Raw genomic sequence first — 6587 nt, 5'->3', positions numbered from 1 at the left:
ATAAATAAATGACTGTAAATAAACTTTTGGCAAGGTATGAGAAACTAAAGGTCCTATCCTGGCTATCCTTATCAATGATGATGAGAATTGAATCTTAATTCCGCTTTGTTAATCTTTACTAAGATAAAAGAAGGTCAATGGATTAATTGGATTGATCTTCGGATCCTATTTTATTTTCTAAGAAAAGATTGGGATTCTTGAAGCTCAATTCAATTAACAAAGATAACAATTATCAAGCATGTTTGAGTTTGATAACTCCTGAGTTACTGATTTCTTAACCAAAACCAAAAGGACAAAAGTAAATCTACTGGAATAAAAATGTCTTCAGATTGGGAATAATTGTAACTAATAAATAAAAGAAGGAAATATTAACTGAAATACCTCAAATAACATTAATCCAAAATAATAATCTGTAACATGGAAGAATTCATAAATTAAATTGCAAAAGTAAATAATCAACTAAAGTAGTGAATAAAAGTAAAAGAGAAGCTTGAAGTAAAGGAACATTAAACCTGGGATCGAGAGTTACTCCCGAATTAAGAAAAATCCTAAATCCTAATCCTAAGAGAGAGGAGAGAACCTCTCTCCAAACTAAATCTAACTCATGAAAACTAAACTAAAGTCGTCTCTCCATGAATGGATGCATTCCCTCACTTCATAACCTCTGGTCTATGCCTTTTGGACTTGGATTTTGGCCAAAAAGGGATTCAGAAATCGCTGGGAGCATTTTCTGCAATTTCTGGTGCGTGGCCTCTGTCACGCGTCCGCGTGGGTCACACGGTCGCGTTATTCGGGGCTTTTCTTGTCACGCGGTCGCGTCAGTCATGCGGCCACGTCATATGTGTTTTGCTTAAGGAACGCGGTCGCGTCAGTCATGCGGCCGCGTCGCTGTTGATTCGCGCTTGGCATGCGTCCGCGTCGCCCATGCGATCGCGTGAATGCCAGTTTCTTTAGAAACTCCGTTTTGTGCTTTCCTTCCATTATTTTATGTTTCCTTTCCATCCTTTAAGTCATTCCTACCTTAGAAGATCTGAAACTACTCAACACACTAGTCACGGCATCGAATGGAATTAAAGGTAATTAAAATAATTAGTTTTAAAGCATAGGAAACATGTTTTTCACATACATCACATAATGAGGAAGGGAAAGTAAAACTATGCAATTAATATGAATAAGTGGGTGAATGATTGAATAAATCACTCAAACTAAGCACAAAATATATCATAAAATATGGGTTTATCAATGATCAAAGTATGAACCCGAACCCAAAGAATTGGCTCACGATGGTTCGGGAGAAATACTTGGATTTTAGTCCGGAAAATGTGAGGTTAGCATTCAACTTGCCAATGATGCAAGGAGACCCTCACCTTTTCACTAGAAGGGTCAACTTTGAAGGTTCGACCAAGTCCTTAGGGACATTTGTGTGGAAGGCACTCAATGAAAGAGCAACTCAAGAGGCAAGCTGTTTCAGCTAAGAAGGCTTGACCTCAAACCCGTGGCTAGGAGATGGTTGGAGTTCATCCAACGCTCTATCATTCCTACTAGCAACCGGTCTGAAGTTACTGTAGACCGGGCTATCATGATCCATAGTATCATAAATGGAGAGGAAGTAGAAGTTCATGAGATCATATCCCTAGAACTCTACAAGGTGGCGGACAAGTCTTCCACTTTGGCAAGGTTAGCCTTCCCTCATCTCATCTGTACCCTATGCAATTCAGCTGGAATTGTCATAGAGGAAGACATCCTCATTGAAGGAGACAAGCCCATCACTAAGAAGAAGATGGAGCAAACAAGAGAGCCCACTCATGGACCTCAACAAGAACATGAGGAAAGTCCTCATCATGAAATCCCTGAGATGCCTCAAGGGATGCACTTTCCTCCACAAAACTATTGGGAGCAAATCAACACCTCCTTAGGAGAATTAAGTTCCAACATGGGACAACTAAGGATGGAGCACCAAGAGCATTCCATCCTCCTCCATGAAATTAGAGAAGACCAAAGAACCATGAGGAAGGAGCAACAAAGGCAAGGAAGAGACATAGAGGAGCTCAAGCACTCCATAAGATCTTCAAGAGGAAGAACTAGCCGCCATCACTAAGGTGGACCCGTTCTTTAATTTCCTTGTTCTTATTTTTCTATTTTTCAAAAATTATATGCTTTATGTTTTGTCTATGTTTGTGTCTTTATTACATGATCATTAGTATCTAGTGTCTATGTCTTAATAAATGTCCTATGAATCCTTCACCTTTCTTAAATGAAAAATGTTTTTAATTGCAAAAGAACAAGAAGTACATGATTTCGAATTCTATCTTGAAATTAGCTTAATTATTTTGATGTGGTGGCAACACTTTTTGTTTTCTGAATGAATGCTTGAATAGTGCATATTTTTTAATTTGTTATTTATGAATGTGATGCCAGGACATCTTGGCCAGTTTCACTGACCTTTTCTTTACTGTTTTTAGGTTAGTTTCATGCATTTCTTTAGGAAATAAGCTAGTTTTGGGTAAATATTCACTTATGTCTTGATTCAAGCACACATTGTGCATTTTACATAATTTCATGAGGATTTTGCATAATTTTAGTGACAAATATTATGTTGCATTACTCATGACTTGGACTAGAGCTTTGATGCACTTTATTGCTTGATTTCAGGACCAAAAAGGAAGCAAGAAAAGGGGAGGTAACTTGCAAGATTAATGAGAAAAGTGATTGCCAATAACATTCTCAAAAAGCCATCAATGCCCACGTTAGAGAGTCATGTTAACTAAGTTAACGTGAACTCTAACGTGGAGAAGAGAAGTTGAGCCAACGTTAGTGACACTTAACATTGTCACTAATGTTGGCAATTACTCATAAGTGGCCACGTTAGAAGCCACGTTAACCTAGTTAACGTGGCCTCTAACGTTAAGGGGGAAGAGAAGCCAACGTTAGTGACACTCAACATTGTCACTAACGTTGGCCTATGGTGCAAAGTACCACGTTAACTCCCACGTTAACTTGGTTAACGTGGGAACTAACGTAAAGGATGAAGAGTTGTCGACAACGTTAGTGACACTCAACATTGTAACTAACGTTGAAGCAACCACACAACCCCCAAGAGTCACATTAACCTCCACGTTAACTTAGTTAACGTGGAAGCTAACGATGAGGAATGAAGGATGAGCCAACGTTAGTGACACTCAACATTGTCACTGACGTTGGGATGGCTAAAGATGGCTACGTTAGAGGCCACGTTAACCTAGTTAACGTGGACTCTAACGTGAGACCCAGGGGCACATTGGAACGTTAGTGACAATGTTGAGTGTCACTAACGTTCTCGAAGGTTGGCAAGGACCACGTTAGAAGCCACGTTAACCTAGTTAACGTGGGCTTTAACGTGAAACAAGAAGGGGCACACTGGAACGCTAGTGACAATGTTGAGTGTCACTAACGTTCTCGAAGGATTAACAAGGCAACGTTAAAAGCCACGTTAACCTAGTTAACGTGGGTTTTAACGTAAGGCAAAGGGGTGCATTGGAACGTTAGTGACAATGTTAAGTGTCACTAACGTTCTCGAACTTATATTCTCACTAAATATTAACACCCCTAACGTCCTAAGCTGAAGTCTCTGCCCACTTAGCACTTTCTCTCTGCAAGTAAAGCCAAGCCCAAATGAAGAAAAGAACTGCTTCAAACTCAAGATCCAAAGGCCCAAGACTTGAAGAGTAAACTAGAAGCTGAGAAGAGTAGTATATATAGGAGTAGCTTTGAATTATAAAGAAGCACTGGAGAGGCTGGGAAAAAGAGAACTACTCTCTGTATTTTACTTTCTTTGCAAATTCTAGTTTTATGATGTATTCTCCATCTTTGTTTTCATTTTCAAGAGCTATGAACAACTAAACCCCTTTCATTGGGTTAGGGAGCTCTGTTGTAATTTGATGGATCAATACTAATTTTCATTATTCTTCTTCTATCTTTCCTCTTGATTTTACTTGAAAGCTTTCGATCTTCATCCAATTGAGTAGTTATCTTGGAAGAGAAGCTATTCAAACTTGGATTTCTTTTGAGCCTTGAAAGAGGAATGAAGAGATCAAGCTAGAAATGCTTTCTCATGCTGGACCAAATTGGGTTTGGATGGGTATGTGACTATAACCCTCTCAATACTTGATTTGGGAAATGCATGTGGTATAATCAGTGACCATACTTCATCTCTTCTCATGAGCAATTGACCAAGGAATTGGCTATTGATCAAGATTTGAGAGATTGAATTGCAAGAAATTGTAATTCAATCACTTAAGATTGCCAAGGAGATCAATGAGTGCATTGATTGAGGAAGAGATGAAAATGAACTTGATCCGGAGAATTGCAACATCTCCTAAGCCCAATGAACTCCCCATCTCTGATCTTACCCATTCTCTTTAATTTCTGCCATTTACTTTTATGAGCAAATCCCCCATTCCCATTTACAATTCTGCAATTTATTTTCAGTCATTTACTTCCAGTCCTTTAATTCTAGCATTTACTTTTCTGTTATTTACATTCCCGCCATTTTATTTTCTGCAACTCTCAACCCAAATCCTGGATTCGCTCAACTAGAACATTCTTCTAATTAAAGTTGCTTGATCAATCAATCCCTGTGGGATTCGGCCTCACTCTATTGTGAGTTTTTACTTGACGACAACTTCGGTACACTTGCCGAAGGGAGATTTGTTGAGAGACAAGTTTTCCGTGCATCAAGTTTATGGTGCTGTTGCCGGGGATTGATTGTGCATCAACAATGATTAGATTGGAAGATCACTAGATTGAGCATTTTATTTTGTGAATTTCATTTTCTGTTTGAGTGATTTACTTTTTGTTTTAGTTATACTTCTTCCCTTCTCCCTCTACTCTTTTGTTTTTTCTTTGTTATTTTCAATTTTGTTTGCTAACCCACTAACTGTTTGATATATTGCATCACCCACAACTAACAGCAATTCTGACACAAATACTGTCTGCACCTATTTTCTCTGCTTGTACTTGTTGGTTGTATGACAGGGAGAAGAAGCGGGGCTTTAACTTCCTTTGATTCTGAACCGGAGAGAACCTTCCTTAGACTAAGGAGGGAGGCAAAAGAAAAACGAGTAGTTGGTGCTGAAGAAGAGGAGGAACAGTTTGAGGAATACTTTGAACAAAACATGGAAAATCATCATGAAGAAGAGACTCACAACCATGGCAGAGGAGGTGGAGCAAATCATGCTGGGGAGGATAGAAGAGTTTTGGGCTCTTACATTAATCCAAACCCAGGCAATTGTGGAAGTAGCATCCAAAAGCCAACAATCCATGCCAACAACTTTGAACTTAAACCACAGCTCATCACCCTTGTTCAGAACAACTGTTCGTTTGGAGGAGGTGTTCAAGAAGACCCCAATCAACATTTGACCACCTTCCTGAGAATATGTGACACAGTGAAATCTAATGGTGTTCATCCTGACGCCTATAGACTGCTCTTATTTCCTTTCTCACTCAGAGACAAGGCAGCCAAGTGGCTGGAATCCTTCCCAAGGGAGAGCTTGACAACTTGGGAGGATGTGGTGAACAAATTCTTAGCAAGATTCTACCCTCCTCAATGAATCAATAGGCTGAGATCTGAGGTTCAAACCTTCAGGCAACAAGATCGTGAGACTCTGTATGAAGCATGGGAGAGGTTCAAAGACTTAACAAGGAGGTGTCCACCTGACATGTTCAACGAATGGGTCCAGCTGCACATTTTCTATGAAGGGCTCTCTTATGAGTCAAAGAAGGCAGTAGACCATTCATCTGGAGGATCCTTGAACAAGAAGAAGACCATTGAGGAAGCCATAGATGTTATTGAAACAGTAGCAGAAAACGACTACTTCTATGCTTCCGAAAGAGGGAACACAAGAGGAGTGATGGAGCTAAACAATGTAGATGCTCTGTTGGCCCAAAACAAGCTCATTATCCAGCAGCTGGCTGACCTCACCAAGAAGATGGAGAGGAACTAAGTAGCAGCAATCTCATCTTCATCAACAATCCAAGAAGGAGTGAATGAAGAAGCAGAGGGGAGTCAGGAGCAAGCCAACTACATTGGGAATTCACCAAGGAAAAACTATGATCCATACTCCAAGACTTACAACCCTGGATGGAAAAATCACCCGAACTTTGGGTGGGGAAGTGAGCAAGATCAAAAGCAATTCACCCAGAGGACATCTCAACACCCCCACAACAACACTTCTCCACATACTTATCAAAACCAAAATAGCACGTCTTCTCCGAATCACTCATCAATTAATGACAAGCTCTCTAAGATTGAAGCCTTACTTGAAGGAATATGCCAAGAGATTCAAGAAAATAAGGTGTTCAAAGAGGAGGTGTGAGCCAATATTAAGAACCAGGGAGAGACCATCAGGAAGATGGAATTTCAGGTGGGATATTTAGCTGAGAAGATTCCCAAACCTACTGATAGCTTCCCAAGTGACACGGAGAAAAACCCCAAGGGAGAAGCAAAGAAAGTAAGATGGAAAGATTGCAAAATGGTCACTACAAGTGATCAAGAGATTGAAGACAAGCAAGGCAAAATGCGCAAACAACCTGAAGACAACTCAACAAAG

General features: G+C 39.9%; 1 non-coding gene across 1 annotated transcript; it reads right to left on the bottom strand.

The window, feature by feature from the left end:
- Positions 1 to 5594: 5594 nt before the first annotated feature.
- Positions 5595 to 5698, bottom strand: LOC112760671 (small nucleolar RNA R71). The gene has a single exon (XR_003181101.1). It is a non-coding gene; the product is annotated as a small nucleolar RNA R71 (small nucleolar RNA).
- Between the last annotated feature and the right edge of the window lie 889 nt (positions 5699 to 6587).

The sequence above is a fragment of the Arachis hypogaea genome, chromosome 16 (genome assembly GCF_003086295.3).
Source record: "Arachis hypogaea cultivar Tifrunner chromosome 16, arahy.Tifrunner.gnm2.J5K5, whole genome shotgun sequence".
NCBI classification, from domain to species: domain Eukaryota; kingdom Viridiplantae; phylum Streptophyta; class Magnoliopsida; order Fabales; family Fabaceae; genus Arachis; species Arachis hypogaea.
The sequence above is the reverse complement of the archived record's forward strand: the minus strand, read 5'-3'. Positions and strand labels throughout refer to the sequence as shown.